The sequence below is a fragment of the Haliotis cracherodii genome, unplaced genomic scaffold, assembly GCF_022045235.1.
Source record: "Haliotis cracherodii isolate W230 unplaced genomic scaffold, xgHalCrac1.p SCAF_2, whole genome shotgun sequence".
Lineage (NCBI taxonomy): Eukaryota > Metazoa > Mollusca > Gastropoda > Lepetellida > Haliotidae > Haliotis > Haliotis cracherodii.
In genome coordinates, this window is record NW_027266275.1 from 58,382,664 (window position 1) to 58,403,657 (window position 20,994).

The window sequence follows — 20,994 nt, forward strand, 5'->3', positions numbered from 1 at the left end:
ACTTTAAGCCTTAAGTAGCTTTTATTCAATATGTGTGGTGATACTGTAACATTTTCACCATGACTGTCAGTTCTTCATAAAGTCAAGGCTCTCTTTCTCTCCAAAGTGCATAATAAGATGAGTGAAATGTGATCCGTTATCCATTTCACTCAATTAGTTCTTCCTGCTGGTGTCAGAGCCCAGTTTTTGACGGGTTGTCAGTATACGTAATTGACAATAGCTGTGAGCTAATGACATCTGTTCATAACTCACAGACTTTGAATAATCTATTGAAGGGGATATGAATTAGCAGAAATGAGGCAGAAGATTTGCATGTTCGTTTTGACAGATTTGATAGCATTTTGATAAAATAATTGATGGATGTGCAGTCTCTTTGTGGTCCGATGTGATTCATAGACATGCCACACAGCAGGCTGCTTTTGGGATTGTTGTGACTCGGCTTCGGCTGCTGCCTGAACAATGACTGTCTCAGACAAAACAGGGCTGATTGAAACACTTCTCACTGAGCGCTTGGTGTAAGGGGGAAGACAGCTGACAGTACAGTGAGAACTGAGACAATTAACAAACATAAGATGGGGACAGTTGGGTGACCCAATCAGAAATGGTCAGGTGAGACAGAACTGATGACAGGTGAAACAGACAGAACTGATGTCAGGTGAGACAGAACTGATGTCAGGTGAGACAGAACTTATGACAGGTGACACAGACAAAACGGAAGTCAGGTGAGACAGACAGAACTGATGTCAGGTGAGACAGAACTGATGTCAGGTGAGACAGACAGAACTGATGTCAGGTGAGACAGAACTGATGTCAGGTGAGTCAGACAAAACTGATGTTAGGTGAGACAGAACTGATGTCAGGTGAGACAGTCAGAACTGATGTCAGGTGAGACAGACAGAACTGATGTCAGGTGAGACAGAACTGATGTCAGGTGAGACAGACAGAACTGATGTCAGGTGAGACAGAACTGATGTCAGGTGAGACAGACAGAACTGATGTCAGGTGAGACAGAACTGATGTCAGGTGAGACAGACAAAACTGATGTCAGGTGAGACAGAACTTATGACAGGTGACACAGACAAAACGGAAGTCAGGTGAGACAGACAGAACTGATGTCAGGTGAGACAGAACTGATGTCAGGTGAGACAGACAGAACTGATGTCAGGTGAGACAGAACTGATGTCAGGTGAGTCAGACAAAACTGATGTTAGGTGAGACAGAACTGATGTCAGGTGAGACAGTCAGAACTGATGTCAGGTGAGACAGACAGAACTGATGTCAGGTGAGACAGAACTGATGTCAGGTGAGACAGACAGAACTGATGTCAGGTGAGACAGAACTGATGTCAGGTGAGACAGACAGAACTGATGTCAGGTGAGACAGAACTGATGTCAGGTGAGACAGACAAAACTGATGTCAGGTGAGACAGAACTGATGTCAGGTGAGACAGTCAGAACTGATGTCAGGTGAGACAGACATAACTGATGTCAGGCAAGACAGACAGAACTGATGTCAGGCTAGACAGACAGAACTGATGTCAGGTGAGACAGTCAGAACTGATGTCAGGTGAGACAGACATAACTGATGTCAGGCAAGACAGACAGAACTGATGTCAGGCTAGACAGACAGAACTGATGTCAGGTGAGACAGACAGAACTGATGTCAGGTGAGACAGACAGAACTGATAAATGCATGTAAGTCTGACAGAATTATGACCTCATGAGGAGTTGTATTCTTTTTCCAATGGAATTGAGAAGAGACTCACTCTAAATATATTAAATAAACGTGATTAAATTAAACAGAAACCAGTGTTTCACAATATTCATGACATGCATCGATTAAGATGTCCATAGATATCCTTGTATGTGGTACAAACAGCACCAGGCTCTAACACTTCATTGAATATCATGGCCAGTGGTAATTTAAAGCGTGATCTAATGATGCGTTCTCCAAGGAGAAAGAACGGGTAGCCTTAAACTCAACATCTCTAGCATCTTTCTCCATCTTTCCAAAGCTGTGCAGAGTTGCATCTTTTAGGCGTGCAAGAAACCTCGAATCCTAGTTTACCATGATCATGTGTCTATGTTTTCAGCACCATACCTGTGTTCGTATGTTTCTCCAAAAGGGGAAATATCTGAGACCTACATCACCCACTCACTCACTCACTCACTCACTCACTCACTCACTCACTCACTAACCAACCCACTCACTCACTCACTCACTCACTCACTCACTCACTCACTAACCCACCCACTCACTCACTTTCACTCACCCACCCACTCACTCACTCACTCACTCACTCACTCACTCAAACACATTTTATTATCTTAAACAGCTTATTTAGTGTTTCCTAGCTCAACCAAAAAACCACTTGTCTCTTTTCTCGGGACTAAGTGACATCCATGCAAGTTCCAATGTGGCCTGTTTGGTTGTTTCTACAACTGAACTTGATGTTAGTAAGTGTGTAACAAGTGCGATAAATCACAGTGCACTTGATGGTAAACAGCCCCCTCTAAAACCTCTCAAGAAGTGTTGTGGAGACGCTCATCGAAACGGTTGTTTTAACCTACCTAAGACTAAACAAACCGTCAGGCACGGCAAACAGGCACATTAAGCCTACAACATACAAACTACTTGGGCTGTAAATTCCCTCACAAGTCTATGAGAATAGAAAAGCAACTGACTGTTGTCTACATTGTACATTGCAGGTAACCACTAAGGCCTGGCCGCTGTGTCAATTTCAGACTTGACAGTCCACACCTTTACAGGGAGGTATTGATCCGGGCCGTGTAAATAATCAGGTATGATAACTAGGTACTTTGTCGCCTTGTAAATTAATTTTCCCCGACTGGAACATATTTTACGACATGTCTTTTCATCGTTGGCTGCCCTGTAGTAGGTTTAGTCGAGACCTTTATTTGGAGGCGATGTTATAAATAATGCATGTGGATTGACTTGTGGCGTGATCAGCAGCTATTCGGTGTACAACCAGCAGTGTATGTTTCACCTGTTGTGTCGTCTATTGCATAGGAACCTACTTATATATTCCATGTAATAATGTTTTTTAGAACGAAATAGCTCTGAGGAAAGTTGAAAATTACAGACACACTGACGTCTATTTAATGAACATGACCCTATCTTCAGTGTGGTTGGCAGCATTGGGTCTTGGGGCTTATAATTCCCTCCATTTAATGACATTTAGGTATATGAAATATAATTATTATTTTCATTACCAGTGATGTGGGGGATTCTGGGTATGAATATAGGCCCCTGTAACTTAAGCTTGTCGTTAGAGCCATGTAAATAGAGTGGGTGGTCAGGCTCAGTGACTTGATTGATTTTGTGTCATCATATCCCAATTATGTGAATCAATGCTCCTGAGGGGGCACGGGTGGCCCAGTCGTCTAAGGCGCCGCGATTCGCTGTGCAGAGTTGCGTCCCTTGGGCACGCCAGAAACCTATGATTGTGGGTTCGAATCCCTGTTATGTTTCTAGGTTTGTCAGCACCATACCCGTGCTCGTGGGTTTCACCGAAGTGGTAAACGTCTGAGACCTGCATCACTTCGGGCTTTCCTCCCACATTAAGCTGACACGCCATGATATAACTGGAATACTGTTTAAAGTGGTGTTAAACCAACTCACTCACTCGCAACCTCAATGCTCCTGATGTCAATCACTGCATTATGGGCCAGACTCGATTAATTACAGACCACTGTCATATGGCTGGAACAGTGCTGAGAGTAAACAGTCAGTATATGTTATGGTACATTTTCCATATGTTGATCCATTCTTTGTAAAATTCTCATTTTTTTCGTCCGTCTGAACCCAAGGTCAATTAAGCACAGACTTTGGATGATTCCAGCTGTGGTATATCTAACTGTGCTCTTAGAACTAGTCAGAATTAAGCATGGCTTCTTCAGCAACCACAATGAAAATATTAATTGAATGTAACATTATGAAATGTGATATACATACGGTATGTGGTATGTGGAATAGGAAATAACACATGTTATGTTTTAATGTGTATTGTGATATTAGAAACAGCATCAGTCTTGTACGTTCATGTGTCGCTGTGTATAACATGTTGTGGAAATCAGGATGAAAACGTAATATGGCCCTTTTCTTAACCAGTTATTCATGAATCAATGTATTATTCAATGAACATTCTGTGAGTTTCTTTTGTGTAGAAACTCTCATTTCATTTGCTTGTACTTCTTTTGCCTTGTGACCTTTGGGATTATATTTTAATATTTCAGAACCATTCAAGTGAGCTACAGTGCCTTTTGATATTGTTTTTCACATTTTCACTCAGAGAATCAAATAAACATGAGTGGTTTTAACAGTCACAAGAACATGAAAAAATTGTCCTGAAGTGACCTGTGCTGTATTTTTGTTAATAGGTCAGGATTGATTCAAGTACAGATTCAATTATTCAATTGTCAGTTCCATTCTTGCTATACCCAAAGACACTACCATAACATTAAGAGATAGATTTAATAATCTTTTGCTAACTTTAAAGTATTTATTATTACACACACAACACAACTCACAACCACTAGAGACCTCATTTACCCTTATTACACACACAACACAACTCACAACCACTAGAGACCTCATTTACCCTTATTACACACACAGCACACCACACAACCACTAGAGACCCCATTTTACCCTTATTACACACACAGCACACCACACAACCACTAGAGACCTCATTTTACCCTTATTACACACACAGCACACCACACAACCACTAGAGACCCCATTTACCCTCATTACACACACAGCACACCACACAACCACTAGAGACCCCATTTACCCTCATTACACACACAGCACACCACACAACCACTAGAGACCCCATTTACCCTCATTACACACACAGCACACCACACAACCAATAGAGACCCCATTTACCCTCATTACACATACAGCACACCACACAACCACTAGAGACCTCATTCACCCTTATTACACACACAGCACACCACACAACCACTTGAGACCTCATTTACCCTTATTACACACACAGCACACCACACAACCACTAGAGACCCCATTTACCCTCATTACACACACAGCACACCACACAACCACTTGAGACCTCATTCACCCTTATTACACACACAGCACACCACACAACCACTAGAGACCTCATTTACCCTTATTACACACACAGCACACCACACAACCACTAGAGACCCCATTTACCCTCATTACACACACAGCACACCACACAACCACTTGAGACCTCATTCACCCTTATTACACATACAGCACACCACACAACCACTAGAGACCTCATTCACCCTTATTACACACACAGCACACCACACAACCACTAGAGACCCCATTTACCCTTATTACACACACAGCACACCACACAACCACTAGAGACCCCATTTACCCTTATTACACACAGAGCACCCCACACAACCACTAGAGACCCCATTTACCCTTATTACACACACAGCACACCACACAACCACTAGAGACCTCATTCACCCTTATTACACACACAGCACACCACACAACCACTAGAGACCTCATTCACCCTTATTACACACACAGCACACCACACAACCACTAGAGACCCCATTTACCCTTATTACACACACAGCACACCACGTACACCACCAATAGAGACCTCATTTACCCCAATCACAGTGCACATGCAGAAGGCATTTGTCTACACCAACGAGCAGAACATGGCTGTTTTAATGCATATTGTATCAAGATGTGTTTGAGACATCATCTTTGAAGTCAGTGTGCCCTCTTGTCACTGTTGTCAATATCAGGTAATAAGATATGTAAGAACTTCAATAATATTTTTCAAACTTGAAATATTCCGGAATCAATGTCATGTTGACACGTGAATGGAAACAGTTACGTCTGTCTTACTTTCATCTCATGTTCTGTCTGTTCCATACTGCTTGAATAATTACAAGCTTGCGTCACAAAAGCCGATGTGTTTTTTAAATGAACTGAAGGACAATCAAGTGTGTTTAAAAAGCACCTTTTGCTGGAAGCGGAAGAAAACAAACACTATGCTTTTGTTATGTGACATTACATCAACACTCATCTCAATAGGCTGTTAACCATGTCTGCAATAAGTATTTGAATATATTCACAGACATTTATTCGTAACATCCACAATTGGAGGATGGATATTGCATTTTAATTACATTGTAATTATGTGCCCTACATGCACAGATAGTTACTTCGTATTATCATACATATAGTTAAGTCATTTCAAGAAAAACATGCAGACCAAAGCAACAGGAATAATTGTTACAATGCAGTGGTGCCCAGATAATACAGACACTGCCATTCCCAATGAAATCGTCCAGATTTACGAATTTCTGGATTAACAAATCAATGGTAAGTCGTAATCTCCTTTTAAAGATATAAAGACATTCTGAAGAGTTGTCAGGAGGATGGGGTTTCCGGATTAACAGTGTCTGGACTAATGAAGTTTCACTATTGTATTTAATATATAAATGAACAAAACACAACAATACAAGATGCTCATAATATTGGCAATTATGTAATGAAGAGAAATTATTAAGCTCTCATACAGACCTCAGAGTATATATTTAATACAACAATCACCACCACCGTTCATCTTCCACGCTCCCTCTCCTCCCCTCACACTATTCACATCTCCATCAGCCTCTACTCATCCCATTCTCAGCTCAACAAATTGGGAGGCTTCAGGGTTCCTTAATATTTGAGACCTGTGAAGATTCCGGGGTAGAATAGGTCTTCAGCAACCCATGCTTGTCGTAAGAGGCAACTAACGGGATAGGGTGGTCAGACTCACTGACTTGGTTGATGCATGCCATCAATCCCAATTGCATGGATCGATGTTCATTATGTCAATCACTGGATTGTCTGGTCCAGACTCGATTATTTACAGACCGCCATCATATAGCTGGAATATTGCTCAGTGTGTGTTAAACAACACACAAACAAACCAAAAACTTTTATTGAACTTGATATGCAACTTTATTTTGGAGACTATATGCTTGTCGAGGAGATCAACACTGATAGAGATAGATTTATCACCAAGCTACGTATTATGTGACATAGAAACTGATATGGCACCACATGAGTATCTGAACTGTTGTGGTTCCATATGGGTAATCATTTGAATGACAAAACTGATGTTTATTGTATATTCCTATCAATACCTTATTTGTATAAATGATTTTTAAAACTAATTCATTGGAAATATATTCATCCATGTAACCCAAATACTCCACCTGTGGGGAATGTCACACCAGACTCCACCTGTGGGGAATGTCACACCAGACTCCACCTGTGTAGAATGTCACCCCAGACTCCACCTGTGGGGAATGTCACACCAGACTCCACCTGTGGGGAATGTCACCCCGAAACTCCACCTGTGGGGAATGTCACACCAGACTCCACCTGTAGGGAATGTCACACCAGACTCCACCTGTGGAGAATGTCACGCCAGACTCCACCTGTGGGGAATGTCACGCCAGACTCCACCTGTAGGGAATGTCACCTCAGAACTCCACCTGTAGGGAATGTCACACCAGACTCCACCTGTAGGGAATGTCACACCAGACTCCACCTGTGGAGAATGTCACGCCAGACTCCACCTGTGGGGAATGTCACGCCAGACTCCACCTGTGGGGAATGTCACCCCAGAACTCCACCTGTGTAGAATGTCACCTCGGAGCTCCACCTGTGTAGAATGTCACCCCGGATCTCCAACTGTGGGGAATGTCACCCCGGACTCCACCTGTGGGGAATGCCACCCCGGAACTCCACATGTGGGGAATGTCACCCCTGAACTCCACCTGTGGGGAATGTCACCCCAGGACTCCACCTGTGTAGAATGCCACCCCAGAACTCCACCTGTGTGGAATGTCACCCCAGAACTCCACCTGTAGGGAATGTCACACCAGACTCCACCTGTGTAGAATGTCACCCCAGAACTCCACCTGTGGGGAATGCCACCCCGGAACTCCACCTGTGGGGAATGTCACCCCTGAACTCCACCTGTGGGGAATGTCACCCCGGACTCCACCTGTGTAGAATGCCACCCCGGAACTCCACCTGTGTGGAATGTCACCCCAGAACTCCACCTGTAGGGAATGTCACACCAGACTCCACCTGTGTAGAATGTCACACCAGACTCCACCTGTGGGGAATGTCACGCCAGACTCCACCTGTGGAGAATGTCACGCCAGACTCCACCTGTGGGGAATGTCACGCCAGACTCCACCTGTGGGGAATGTCACCCCAGAACTCCACCTGTGTAGAATGTCACCTCGGAGCTCCACCTGTGTAGAATGTCACCCCGGATCTCCAACTGTGGGGAATGTCACCCCGGACTCCACCTGTGGGGAATGCCACCCCGGAACTCCACATGTGGGGAATGTCACCCCTGAACTCCACCTGTGGGGAATGTCACCCCAGGACTCCACCTGTGTAGAATGCCACCCCAGAACTCCACCTGTGTGGAATGTCACCCCAGAACTCCACCTGTAGGGAATGTCACACCAGACTCCACCTGTGTAGAATGTCACCCCAGAACTCCACCTGTGGGGAATGCCACCCCGGAACTCCACCTGTGGGGAATGTCACCCCTGAACTCCACCTGTGGGGAATGTCACCCCGGACTCCACCTGTGTAGAATGCCACCCCGGAACTCCACCTGTGTGGAATGTCACCCCAGAACTCCACCTGTAGGGAATGTCACACCAGACTCCACCTGTGTAGAATGTCACACCAGACTCCACCTGTCGGAAATGTCACACCAGACTCCACCTGTGGGGAATGTCACACCAGACTCTACCTGTGGGGAATGTCACAACAGACTCCACCTGTGGGGAATGTCACCCCAGAACTCCACCTGTGTGGAATATCACCCCAGAACTCCACCTGTGGAGAATGTCACCCCAGAACTCCACCTGTGGGGAATGTCACCCCAGAACTCCACCTGTGTAGAATGTCACCCCAGAACTCCACCTGTGGGGAATGTCACCCCAGAACTCCACCTGTGTAGAATGTCACCCCAGAACTCCACCTGTGTGGAATGTCACCCCAGAACTCCACCTGTGGAGAATGTCACCCCAGACTCCACCTGTGTAGAATGTCACCCCAGAACTCCACCTGTGGGGAATGTCACACCAGACTCCACCTGTGTAGAATGTCACCCCAGAACTCCACCTGTGGGGAATGTCACCCCGGAACTCCACTTGTGGAGAATGTAACCCCAGAACTCCACCTGTGGGGAATGTCACCCCAGAACTCCACCTGTGGAGAATGTCACCCCAGAACTCCACCTGTGGAGAATGTCTCCCCACTACTCCATCTATTTATTTTCATATGCAAATATTTCAATTGTTTTCATTGGAAGTTCCTGATATGTGAAAAACTAGGGTTGAAGAACATTTTATATTTTCTCCGAGTTGAAATAGTTTTCTAAGGTCCAATGAGTCTAGTTAAGGATGTTTTTCTATGTTGTAATGATGCAACAGTTTCAGTCTGTCGGAAGAAATGTCATGTATTTGTGTGCGCTTTGATGTCTATGTGTGTGTGTGGCCGTGAAATAAGTGACGGAGTTGTATATAACATTTGACCTATTCTCAGAGTTTTACATCCTGATTAAGATGTCTTCATATTGACTCTGCTTCTATTTTCAATTGGCAAGAGTAACTCTGTCGGTATGAGCTATACTTGGACCGACAGGGACAAAAAGATTTCTTTTGTGGGAATTAGGTTGAAGGGGAAATATGCTGTGGTAAAGAGAGTGAATGTGGGTGTGATTGGATGGATTGGCGGTTGATGTGAAGAGTGATTAAGTAGATTGGCAGTAGATGTGAGGATGTGAGGAGTGAGGTAATAGATTGGCAGTAGATGTGAAGCGAGAGGGAATAGATTGGCAGTAGATGTGAAGCGAGAGGGAATAGATTGGCAGTAGATGTGGGGAGTGAGGGAATAGATTGGCAGTAGATGTGAAGCGAGAGGGAATAGATTGGCAGTAGATGTGTGGAGAGATTTAGTAGACTGGCAGTAGACGTGAGGAGAGAGGTAATAGATTGGCAGTAGATGTGAGGAGATTGGATGTGAAGGTGGGGTGAGATTGGATGTGGAGGTGGGGTGAGATTGGATGTGAAGGTGGAGTGAGATTGGATGTGGAGGTGGGGTGAGATTGGATGTGAAGGTGGGGTGAGATTGAAAGTGGAGGTGAGATGAGAATGAAAGTGGAGGTGAGGTGACATTTGAAATGAAGGTCGGGTGAGATTGGATGTGGAGGTGGGGTGAGATTGGAGGTGGAGGTGGGGTGAGATTGGATGTGGAAGTGGGGTGAAATTGGATGTGAAGGTGAGGTGAGATTGGAGGTGGGGTGAGATTGGATGTGGAAGTGGGGTGAGATAAGATGTGGAAGTGGGGTGAGATTGGATGTGGAGGTGGGATGAGATTGGATGTGGAAGTGGGGTGAGATTGGATGTGAAGGTGGGGTGAGATTGGATGTGGAGGTGGGGTGAGATTGGATGTGGAGGTGGGATGAGATTGGATGTGAAGGTGAGGTGAGATTGGATGTGAAGGTGAGGTGAGATTGGATGTGGAAGTGGGGTGAGATTGGATGTGGAAGTGGGGTGAGATTGGATGTGAAGGTGGGGTGAGATTGAAAGTGAAGGTGAGATGAAAATGAAAGTGGAGGTGAGGTGAGATTTGAAATGAAGGTGGGGTGAGATTTGAAGTGGACATGGATTAGGGTGAGATGGTACATACTTTGCAAGGAGATGGCCAGTAGAAGATGATTAAAGTGATTGATTAATAAGTTTAGTGGATGGATGGATGGACTAGACGGAAAGGTGGCTGGAGGCATAATTGGGTGAACATAACTGAATGGTGAGGACAATGAGTGACAATGAGTAAGGGATTGGATTGGTTGAATTTAAAATAGGCATGAATACACGATCGAGTGCTAAATATGTGGAAGAAGAGGGAGTGATGGAGAATGAGATGTTTGTGAAATATATGATGGGTTATGTAAGTATGGGGGTCTCGTAGAAATATAACAAAACATTACCACATCGTTAAAATTCATGGAAATAACTGTCTGACTTGTACAGATGATGTCGCACAACGAGTGGAATGGGTTTAGAATTTGGAGACCAGATGTTGTGTTTTTTTGCAAGAAGATGCAAAGGCGAGAGACTTTGATTACAGAAAGCTTTGATGATAAAACTAACCTAACATCTGGCCAAGATCTGGTTTTCGCCTTGTCAGGATTGTCTTGAGTTTGTCTTATCTACATGAATCTCTGAAATGTTCTGGTTAAACAGGCGAAATTGGAAACCCCTATTCTGAATTAACTGCGTTTTTTTCTCAACAAAATTGCTCCATTTCAGACATAATTTGGCAAGACAGATGAGGAACACATTTGGCAAGATATTTCATGATCCCACGTCAGATAGTTTTACTCGCTTGATGCCAGGCACATTGTGAACATTTTCCTAAAATACTAAAAAAAAAAAATGCATTCAAAATAATATACTTTACAAGTGACAGATTGAATAAGAAGTTTTTCGGAAGTTCTTTCTGTAAGAAACAGGAAGTGAGAAGTCGATAAGAGTCACGTGTTGTCTCTTACAGTTCTGCTCGTGAAACATGTAGGATGATTATGTCAGAGATGTCAGCACGTAGTTTCATTGTCCCTACAAAAAATGTCCCTGAAAGAGGCGTAATCATCAATTCATTCCTCTGTTGCAGGTTAAAATTAGTTCATTGACTTGGGTTATTCACGAAGGTAGAGATAAACCCCCCAGAGTGTGATTTACTATAGTCGTAAGACTTGCTCCTAAAGAAGTATGACGTTGCCAAAGTGATGTACCGAAGAACAAGATGACTATGCTTGTTGTAAGAGGCGACTAACGGGATCGGGTGGTCAGACTTCAGTTGGATTCTTTTTTTAATTTATTCTCTCGGTCTGGGAGACAGACTGCATGTAAGCATCCTTTTACTTGGTGGAGGGGCATGGGTGCCCCAGTCATCTTAGAAACTGTAAGACCTGTGAAGATCCGGGGTAGAATAGGTCTTCAGAAACCCATGCTTGTCGTAAAAAGCGACTATGCTTGTTGTAAGAGGCGACTTATGGGATCAGGTGGCCAGGCTCGCTGACTTGGTTGATGCATGTCATCATATCTCAATTGCGTGGATTGATGTTCATGATGTCAATCACTGGATTGTGTGGACGAGACTTGATTATTTACAGTCTGCCGTCATATAGCTGGAATATTGCTGGAGTGTTAACCAACAAACAAACAAACAAACTGAAGAACACCTTGTTGTAAGATCAGTCACCTCTGATTTCATGCAAATCAATACTCAAAACCTTTAACTGTGAGTTTACTGGCAGTGTTGATCTCATAGCATGGTACTGAGTGAGTGATTTTTAGATCTTAGCTGCTTTAAACAGTATTTCGTTTATATCGCCTGGCAGCTTTATGTGGGAGTAAAGTCTGAAGTTCTGACATTTATCACTTTGGTGAAACCCAAAAGCATGAGTATGATGCTGAGAAACCAAGGATCATAATCAGGGAGAATGAGGGATTCGAACTTATGCTTATTGGATCCTGACACAGCTAAGGGAGGCAACTTTGCATAGTGAATTGCAATGCCTTAAAGCACTGGGACATCCATACAATCTAGCAGATAATTGAAATACTTCAAATCTTTTGGGTGTAGGGTCTCGTCTGCAAGCTGATAGGTCGTAAAATGTTAAAAAGAATCGCTGCATATTTATAACTTTCTGGAAAGGTATTACATTTTGTCCTAGTCCCAAATTAAAAAGAATGACATGTGTCATAGTGATATGTATGTCATATTAAAGTTTCAATTAATATTTATCGTGGGAACTTAGAGGTAGCCTAGGTGTCTATTGAGTGGCCATTTCATAAAAAGAGTTGGTCTTGATTTCTCTGACAGAAACACAGGGCGATTCGATGTTAACTTAAATGAATTCTTTGTTGTGTGAGATATGTTTACGGTAATCAAAACTTTGTCCTGCTGATTTGTGCCGAAAGAGAATTTCAATGTGATGTAGGCTGCATCTTACTTGAGCTCTGTCTTTTAAATTTAGTTTCTGCACACTAGGCTGTTCAGTTGGCAAGGTGAGGTGAGGTGAGGTGAGGTGAGGTGAGGTGAGGTGAAATTGGGTTTAACGTCGCGTCCAAGATTATTGCACATGTGTGTGTGGCTGCTTGTACTAGTCCGGACTGATGCCGATTTATAGTGTAAGCCCACTGAGATACCATGCCGCAGTTTAACATGAATACCCCACTCAGACACAGTACACTGACTCCGAGCCGACCAGTCCTTGTTTTAGCCCCTTATAATGCCGAGCGCCAGACAGGGTAACAACAAGTACCATTTTTAACGTCTTTTGGTATGACGCGTCTGGGGATTGAACCCGCTCTCCGGGCAGATGCTCTACCACTAGACCACGGAGGCGGTCAGTTGGCAAGGAAACACATGAAGTCATCAGTGCATCATGACGTCATAGCAAACTGACACCATGTGTTTGTAATGGCATCTTCCCGAGGCAAGAGATTTAACTGAAAATATAAGTCCATTTTCTTCCCTTGCCTAACTAGGCTTGAATTTCGTGACTCGATCGTAGCGCCACCAGTGAGCATTATGAGTTAAGTCCCTTATGTATACCTCCTATTGGCCACTCAGATTCCACCTCTCATATCACTTGCATTTGCTTCCAAAAAATGGCGACACCCAGTCAAAATGATCTGATCGATAAGCAAGATCTATATTGTGATAAAACAGGTATTACCTCGCTAAGTGCATCAAAACACTTGAGCACATTGATTAAAAACATGAAGATTATTGCTATGGATACCTTGAAACGAACTTTAGTTAATAGAGAATGGATACATATATGATAACTGCCACACTTTGACTCGTTAAATGTCATATTTGGTGTAGTTTGACTATTGTATGTCAACATAAGTTTTGCAATCGACAAAGCAAGACTGAAGAAAGCCTCAATGGTGACTCGTCAGATTGTTCCATACATAAACAATATCTGGCAATAGCAGTTAGCTGTTCTAAAGTGCTTCGCTTATGGTTATAATTATTTCAATATACACATAGTAATAAGTGCTACTAAAATAAAACAATATTGGAAAATATTATTCCTGATAAAATAATAGTTTCAAATAAGATTCTGATCATTGCCACAAAATTCATTGAAGTTACATTATTATGTATGATTTAACCGAAACACCGTTAGATTGGGAGAAAATGTGTGTACAGCTGATTGCTATTTCCGGCTTAGTTTACAAGAAAAATACACACAGTAATCTTAATGCTTAATCATCATGTTTTGTGATGTTTTATCTCAAATTTACCATTATCTTTGACCAAGTTTGTTTTCTGACCTGTTCGATTACCTGAATTCGCTGAAGGGACACAATGTAATTTTTTACTGTGTGTAATATTTAAAAAAACATTTTCGCCAAAATACTGAAAAGAGAGGGGGTCAGATTATGCATGGGTGCACAATATACTCAAGAAAATATTGTACTGTTGAAAATGTGAATGTTTTTGGTTTTTTCAAATTACCAAGGATCAAGCTTATATTTCGTTTTGCCAATTGGCATTGTGGTTACGCCCAGCTCATATTTGACAGTTACTGGTGGAAGTTCAATGTATAAAAAAAATAATAAAAGAATAAAATAAAGGGTCACTTCATAGCATATGCCATATTTTCTTGTGTATAGTGCACACTTTTTCCCCCATAAAACAGCACAATGAGCTTCGATGTTTTTCCCCAATGCAAACTAAACACATTACCGTGAGCATGTAACACTGGAAATACCATATCAACAAATCAGTCCTGAATTAGGCAATTTAATCCTGTTACTACACTATCAAGTTATAAAAAAAGAAATTGTAATGTATTTTATTAAAGTTATTCAAAATGTCATTCAATAGTGTTGACATAAATTTCTTTGAAATCGTGTGTGAAGTGATCAGTGACATTTTTTACAGCAACTACAGTCAGATTATGCCTATAGTGATGCCTTGAAATGAACTTTAGTTGACAGAAAAACGGATACATATGACATAAATGCGACACTTTGACTCATTATAAGGGATATTTGTTGTAGTTTGACTATTAATTGACAACATTAGGTTTTTGCATTTCTTGGCGAAGTCTCAGCAGTGACAAGTCAAATTATTCAATACAATATAAAAATCCTGCACTAGCAATCAGCTGTTTCGAAGTGCTATGCTTATGATTATTGTTATTTAAATCTATATGGCTGCAACTGAAATAGGATGATATTAAAATGTGTTATTTCAGATAAAATGATAGTTTCAAATATTTTTCTTCCAATCTTTGCATCAAAGTTCTGTGATGTTATATCACTGAATATGTTTTTCACCAGTAGGTTGGTAGAAAATGTGTGACCACATGATTGCAATTCTGGTTTATTTTGCAAGAAAACGCACACGGTAATCTTTATTTCTGCATATAAGTCAAAGCCTAGCAGAACAGGATATACAGTTTAAATGGTAAATCATCATGTCTACTGATATTTAATCTCAGGTGAGTGGGTGAGTTTATTAACATTATATATTATTTGCCCAATTGGCCCTAGGGGATTCTTTTGACATAAATCATGAAAAATCATAAATACAATCAGATGGTAAATCATCATGTCTACTGATATTTAATCTCAGGTGAGTGGGTGAGTTTATTAACATTAGATATTATTTGACCAATTGGCCCTAGGGGATTCTTTTGACATAAATCATGAAAAGGTCAAGGTAACAAGATAGAAAAAAACTCTCTACACTTTCTCAAAATATATTGATGCGTTTGTTATTAAACTTGGTATGTACCTTCGCTAGGATGTTTCCAGTTTGTAGAAAGTTTTGGTTAAGATTAATCAAAGGTCAAGGTCACATTTCAGGTTTCTTGTAGCACAGGGTTATGTTAAGGCAATATAAACTACTCAGACGACGTTAAAGAACACCCAGTGATTTCATGTGATTAGAGTTAATCTGTCAAGTCAGATTAACATGTTTTATGAAAAAAAGGTGTGTTCTCTAACTTCTTTGGAGTAGTATAAATGATGAATCTCACCCAAGTGTCTTTTGATATCAAATATATCTACACAAGTCGATAAAAGTTTAAAACTCTGAGTTTTAAATTTTTATCAATTGGTGTTGATATATTTGATATCAAAAGACACGAGGGTAAGATTTTATTTATCATCCAACATCATTCTTCCAACTGTTTTGATTTGTAGACAGTAGTAAGCAGTTTTAAGTGTAAAAAGTACTGCCAACAGCTTCAGTGGCAGTGCCATTAGGGCTGTCATGTGATTGTAACGTCTACAAAGCATTGTGATGCAATTTCATTGCAGAGATATCTACTATAAGGGTAACGCTCTTTTCAGGGCATTATCATTTGCAGAAGCCCGAGGTTTTCCATTAACTGCCCAACGAAGGAGGGCAGTTGAAAAGGCTGAGGACTTCTGCAACGTCATAGAACGAACCAGATGACGTCACTGTAATACGTGACGTCATTTTCTCTACCCTATGACGTGACCGAACAACGGGCTCGATAATGGCCCGTCGTCAAGCAATATGAGGGCATTATCAAGTTACAGTGGCCCGCTTATTTCTGATAACGTGCAGGCGGTTTAATGATAATTCTATCGATTTTAACTATAAAATGTAGATATTGCTTGATCTCACCCAAGCCATATCTCCTGTGGGAACCTGTTTTGGATGATATATCTGAAACATTGCTGAAAGCAGTGTAATAAATAATGTTCACTCACTCAATAGTTAATATACCAGACATTTTTGTATCATGGTTTGCAGATTTGGGGGAAAATCTTGGTTTAGGGAGGTGGGGAAAAATAATTACAAAAAACAGTTGAGATTACCGTATTCGAAATAATAAGCGCCCAGGGTGCTCTCAAAATTAGAAAGAGGGGGCTATTATTAGAATACTATTTTGGAGTTAAAAGATAATTTTCGTGGTTTATGCTGACAGCCTGAAATGTTTATGTACAACAGATATATTTTTCCAGAATTTAATTGCCAATAATAAAGAGTGCATAAGAGTGCATACAAAGAGTATGTATTATATGTGAATAGGGGTCAGAAGGGGTGCTAGTTGGGATTGTTCACTAGCTAATATATTAGCAAATCTCAACATGGGCCCTTATTAGAGCGGGGCGCTTATTACGTTGAATACGGTATGTGTTTGGTTCTTCAAAAACATATCTAAAAATATTGCCAAGTGTTAGTTCAGTGAGCAGGTTGTCTCGGTGATGTACCTATGGTCTTGCAGATTAAATGTTTTATCCCCTGACATATAATATGAGTGGATATAGTCATCATCTGGTGGGTCCGTCTGTATTTTGTTTCAGGAGCATGACATACAAAAAGAAATGTGATGGATTTTCATCCAAACTTGATGCATGTTTTAACTTGGGGCTGAAGTGGTGCCTTTTGCTATTGTGGTATTGTGGGGGAGATAGGGATTTGTCATCTTCTGATGACTTTTGTAATTATGGTGAACACAATTCTTTTCAGATTTATTTATTTCCACAGTTCACAATTCCTTGTGTAAGAAAGCCAATAGCATGGATAATATTATAATAGCACGGCTAAATTGAGTTTCTTATTTCTGCCGGTATAATGGCATATAAAGATTCAGAGCATCACTAATAAACAAAACATTTTATTGAACCATCATCACAACTTTCATCACCACGTTTACTGACGACCTTGATCTATGAATTGCAAATGAGAGTGGCCCCCCTTGGAATGATATCCTCATGAAATCCTGTGGTTTAAATAATTGATGCTGTGTATGTGGTGGTGTTTTATTGTACTTACAACAGTTTCATAACATATAAACTACTGACTCGTATGAAATCACATTGCCAACGCGGCTTGAGTCAATCGTCTCTTGGGCACCCTTGGCAACACTGAACTGAGTTTGATATTACAGAACTAGTTTTACTGTTAACAGATGTTTCTTACTTGATGTTTGTGGTAAGGCTACTTAATCATATTTTTGGAATCTGGATCTTATCTTTCCTTATAATTGATCACTGAGACAGCTTAACACTTGTTTGCAATGCTGGTCGCAAAAAGAAAACAGTCGAATCACCAACGACAAATGTTGTATTGATGCGCCACCCTTATACCATGGATGTCATTTTTCGATGTTGAATTTAAGTAAAGTTTAGGTGAGTAATAAATTAATTACTACACTCGTCGCCTTTTGTTACCATTTATATTGTCAGTGCTTTTGAATAAGATATGTTTTTAAATACACAAAATTGAACAGGGACTAATTCAATAATATGTATGTTACAGTCAATGACTATAATTAGGCAATATGTATATTGACTGATAGTTTCAGTCAGTGTGTATATTGACTTATTCACTCAGGCATTGTACCTATTCATTGAAATTTTCAGTCAATATCCATATTGCTGAAAAATGAGATGGAATTTGTGACAGATTGAAAAAATTGAAGTTGATTCCTTTTTTTATTCCCCTCATGTTATTTTGGATCCATTTTGATCTTGCGATGATGAAAGTAACTGAAGAATTGATTGGTCCTTCAAACATGAAAAAATACCAGAGTCCATTTTGTATGTTACTTAACTTTATTGACATAATATGCAGTTGTGAACAGATATATGACTATGATTACAGTAATATTGTTTGCACTTAAGTTTTAGCAGTTGTTACATTGTAAACAATTTATCATGAATCTAAATTTGAACACCCTGGGTCTGCCCAGACCTAAGGGGTCGGTTCTGAGGGTCCTTGTTTTTGCATATTGACCTTGTCAAGAGTAATTATTCGTATAATGCTGTACAGCTGTTGGGTGCATAGGTCAAACTGTTTTTCTGCTGTTGTGTTGCTTACGGAGTCTGAATCACACGAACAGCTAAGCCATAAGGTCATTGTTGTCTCTGTCCACAATGATGCCCATGATATTGCGAGGGTTGCCTTTACCACGATCGACATGTTCCTCGACATGCCAGGAACATGCTCAAGACGACTACGCTTAACCATGCATTCCACCTGTGTAAGTTGACCATCTTGTGGACTTGGATGTTCAGTTCAGTGGTCCTTAGATGAGCCTGAGGAACATCTTCTGTCTCTTCAGATTTCGGTGTTGTGGCGTTTTCACATGTCTGTTGCAACGATGTCGTGATTTCACTTCTCTGGTTTGTGGGAGTTTGGTGCAATAAGATCGTCTTCAGATACCATTCTCTCAAGAATTTCTGTTGGTACGGAATTGGAATGAAGTCCAACTTTAGCTTCAATACCGAACAAGCTACAGAATAGGAGCTGCTGTGTTTTTTCAGTTGTACAAAATTCTGTTGAATCATTGTCCCTAATCACGCAATGTCTTTCATGTCACAACTGAACCTTGGCTTTTGGGGGGGTGGGGTAGTCTAGTGAATAAAGCATTCGGTTATTGCTCCAAAGACCCGGGTTCGATTCCCCACATTCCTGGTGTCCCCTTCTGTGATATTGCTTGAATTTTGCTGCACAAACATTTGGAAAATGACTACCGTGTGAAGACACTTAATTCACAGTATGATTCACGCAAAAAACTTGGGGATTCCCAGGTTGACCATTGCATTATCAACCTCTGTGTAAAGGTAATGAGATAAGTTTCTAAAGTACAACTGCTTATTATCTGACTCTTGTTCCCAGATGGATGAAAAGTATTCTTTCTTGTTGGCACACTTGCAAAGGGCACCGCTAAACAGGATCTACAAGATGTGTCGGACCAGTATCATCTGATTCCTGTTATTAGGCTCGTTAGTTGGTTACTATGCCTACTGGTTTAATAACCAATGTTAGCGTTAGCACAGCTAAATAGGAGCTACAAGATGTGTCGGACCAGTATCTTCTGATTCCTTTTATTAGGCTCATTGATTGGTTACTATGCCTACTGGGGCGGTCGGGGAGCCTAGTGGTTAAAGCGTTCGCTCGTCACGCCGATGACCCGGGTTTGATTCCCGACATGGGCACTCACTCATTATGCCTACTGGTTTAATAACCAATGTTAGTGCCCTGTGACACACTTGCAAAATGTCTCCATCACTGATTTCTGTAAAGGTGAGTGAGTTGGGTTTTACGCCACTTTCAACAGTATTCCAGGTATATTGTGGCGTGTCAGCTTAATGTGGGAGGAAAGCCCGAAATGATGCAGATCTCAGACGTTTACCACTTCGGTGAAACCAATGAGCACGGGTATGGTGCTGACAAACCTAGAAACAAAATCGGGGCGATCCGGGATTCGAACGCACAATCATAGGTTTCTGGCGTGCCCAAGGGACGCAACTGTGCACAGCGTATCACGGTGCCTCAGACGACTGGGCCACCCATGACCCCCTCTAGAAAGGTCTTTGTTGACCATGTTCATGCCTAAGTTTAAGATCCCCATTTGGTACTTTTGTATTTTTCTGATTTTCTCAAGGTATCTGTGACGTACAGACCTTGTTGGTTTGCTTGTGTGTTTTCACTTAACCAATTAAGAGTGAAAAATCACCCTGGATTATTTGTGGTTCTCATTTATCTCTAAGAATGACTTTTTTGTTTCAGCTGTTAAAGTTTCTTAAACATTGGTCTTATCTGTACCATAAGCATTTAAGACAAGATTGTAAAAAATGTAAAAAATTGTCAACCCAAATACCAAGACAACAGCTATGAAGTCATTTGTCGTGGCGGGGATCCTTGTTCCTCAGCATGGAAGCATCCTCTGTGATATTTCAACAAAGGTCAATATGTCATCACTTCTCATCATGGACCTGTGACCTTTTTACACACAACAAAATATCAGCATTTAATCATAACTACAATGTGAATATGATCATTGGGACATATATGTGTAATACTTATTTTGTCTGTTTCACCATATGTTGACAA

General features: G+C 41.3%; 1 protein-coding gene across 3 annotated transcripts in view; it reads left to right on the top strand.

The window, feature by feature from the left end:
* LOC139468286 (zinc finger MIZ domain-containing protein 1-like) overlaps window positions 1–20,994 on the top strand; it is a 412,922-nt gene that overhangs the window by 99,648 nt on the left and 292,280 nt on the right. For all 3 annotated transcript variants that reach the window (XM_071250157.1, XM_071250160.1, XM_071250161.1), the window contains exon 3: window positions 2,709–2,801. The gene's annotated coding sequence lies outside the window, so the exon portion shown is untranslated. The remainder of the gene's footprint in view (window positions 1–2,708; window positions 2,802–20,994) is intronic.